This window comes from Hylaeus volcanicus, chromosome 9 (assembly GCF_026283585.1).
Source record: "Hylaeus volcanicus isolate JK05 chromosome 9, UHH_iyHylVolc1.0_haploid, whole genome shotgun sequence".
NCBI classification, from domain to species: Eukaryota; Metazoa; Arthropoda; class Insecta; order Hymenoptera; family Colletidae; genus Hylaeus; species Hylaeus volcanicus.
This window is the reverse complement of record NC_071984.1, coordinates 2,516,986-2,519,794: the sequence shown is the minus strand read 5'-3', so window position 1 is coordinate 2,519,794 and position 2,809 is coordinate 2,516,986.

Sequence of the window (2,809 nt, the reverse complement as noted above, 5' to 3'; positions counted from 1 at the left end):
AATCCCACACGCTCTCCGCTCCACACTGTGGCTTCAAGAATTTTAGACTGTCCCCTTTCTACGGTGTGGCTTGGGGAATCCGACACGAACTCCGGTTGTGTCGTGGTGGTCGAGGGGAATCCTTCGCTACCCTCAGTCTTTTCCCAAAGGTCTAAGATGCCTCCCGAAGATTTCCCACAAGAAAAGAAGGAAAATTGCTTTAACCCTTTCCTTACGGCAGTCCGGTTCGCTGGAGTGACGCCACTGAACGACTGCGCATGACCGCCGCGCATGCGCAGGGCTGAACTCACAGGTCGTCAGAGCAGGAATGTCGCAGTTCGTTATTTCTACGTGTAAGCCGTGAACGGCGTCTCGAAGAATGCGATGTATTCTCGTGTGGCATTCTCTGCGATCCCTGTCACTGAAGGTAGTCGTCGTGTTTCGGAAGGATGAAGGAAGAACAACGTAAATCTTGGCCAAAATAATGAGGAATCGTTTCAAGGTCTTCCATGCTCCCGGCTTTTTCATTCGCATCACATCGGTTTTAGACGATCTACGAAACGATGAAGATGATATGAATTCCTCGCGATCGAAACTTCTCCTTGTTAACAACGATATCGATTACGTGTCGCGAATGCTTTCTAATTCTCTCAATGGGTCAGCTAGAAACTATATAGCACGCCCTGTACGTAACATTTAAACGTAGAAAGTTGCACTTGGCATTTTTTCTTTTTCTTCTTCTTCTTTTTTTTTTTTTGGTTGTTTTTGCAGCGAATTTTCTTAAGAAATTTTTTCCTTTCTCTGCATCTAAATCATAGAAAAATCATGGACAAAACTGTCTCTTACATATTTTCTTTTTTTTTTGTTTTACCCCCCCCTTAATTTTTAGAAACGTTGCGGTATGACAAACATGGTCCATCGTATATACGTAAGTTTCATATACGTTAGCGCTAGAATTTGAAGATTAAAAAGACCTGCGTATGCGGGGAAACGGGTAACGAGGCTGGTACCCACGAATCGTCAAAGAAACGGACGCTTCTGACCTCGAAATAATTTGAGGCTGTCTTTCCGAAGCACCTCTCTGCCTCGTCGTGCGACAGGATTTTTGAAGGTTATCTCCTTTCTTTCATCGTCGTTTTCAGAAGTTTTTCCTTAGAGTCTCCAGACGATATACAGACGTGGAAAATCCTTTCGTCTCTCCGCGATCACTTGGACTCTGCTTCGCTTCTTCTGAGAAGTCCAACGAGTCACGTACCAGCCACACGTCCTTCGAAGATGCCCTCGAGTTTATCAAAATGGTCAAGCTATAAAACACCTTAGAGTCGTAAAGAAGATTAAAACGGTCGAAGAACACGGTAGAAAATACAAGGATTACCTTCTCCGAGCGAATACGTCGTCCAATGAAGTAATCTCGGTGGTTGTTGGATGAAACGCGATTGCACAAGAGAATCAGGTAATGCCAGGATAATAAAAAAATTAGATTCGTATATTACCCTTGCAACGGCCCTACTCTACTTCGTTTGTGTCCTTTGCCACTCGTTCCCCGTGTTGTATAATTGCTGGAAGAAACATAGCAGAGGTATATAGATTGAGCTGTTAAAAACCTGAGTTATTTCTCCCAGCAAAATACACGTGGAGCCCTTCCTGCCAGAAATTTCGTTGTGAAGCGAGAAATTAAGAGAACGTGGCGCCTCATGGGTTCCCACCGACCCTTCGCTTTTAATTCTCACGTATTTGTGTTTCCATTTCGTAAACAAAGCGAGAAACGTAAATTGGCGACGAAGATTCGGGTAAATCGAATCGTAATTTGTCAGGCTTAGTTCCTTTGTCCCTCGGAGGATCCCCACTCCAGACTAAGCGAACATTTCGCGAAGATCGTGGCATTTGTCGAATGTTCGAACCGAAGTAACTATAGATTGACATCGAAGCGATGAAAGTATTTACAAATAATTAAGTAAAACGCACGATTAATTGTTCTTTATATGGGACCCGTCAACACCGCAGTTGCTGGAAAATGAACTTCTTGAGGAGAGAAATATTCGTTTCGTTTGAAAATATGACAGTAGTTCGCTAATTCTCGTTTGTAAATGATTGTCAGAGTGGTATCTGTTAGTTAGCCTGTTACTTCGGTGCTCGACATTAGGATCAACCAATTACCGTCTTCCAAAGTGCATTGTTTAGTAGGACACTGTCGGAGTTTTAAGGAACAGGCCCAACATGGGGGGGAATCCCATATAGATCTTAGTGGCGTAGTAGGCAATCCCCACAGTGCGTTTTAATACGGGGAATCCCACACCAACCTCAATTGTACTGTGGTGGGAGGAATCGCAAGTGAATCTCTATTGCGTAGTAGGGAATCCCTATAGTGCGCCGCAATATGGGAAACCCTACACAAACTGTGCTAGGGTCATGGTGCGGAAAATCCTAATAGTGCGACGCAGTGAGGGGAATCCCATTTGAACTGCAATTGCGCAATAGGAAATGCCTATAGTGCGCCGCATTAAGGGGAATTCCACACTAACCTCAATTGCATACGGGGAGAATCGCACGTGAATCTCTATTACGTAGTGGAGATTCCCCATAGTGCGCCGCATTAAGGGGAATCCCACACCAACTGTGGTTCCTCCATGGTGCGGGGTATTCCAGATAAATCTCAGTTGCGTGGGGAATCCCCAGAGTGCGCCGCATTAAGGGGTACCTCACACAAGCCGTGGTGGCGTCATGGTGTGGGGAATTCCAGATAAATCTCAGTTGCGTGGGGAATCCCCACAGTGCGCTGCATTAAGGGAATCCCACGTGAATCTCAATTGCGTAGTAGGGAATCCCCATA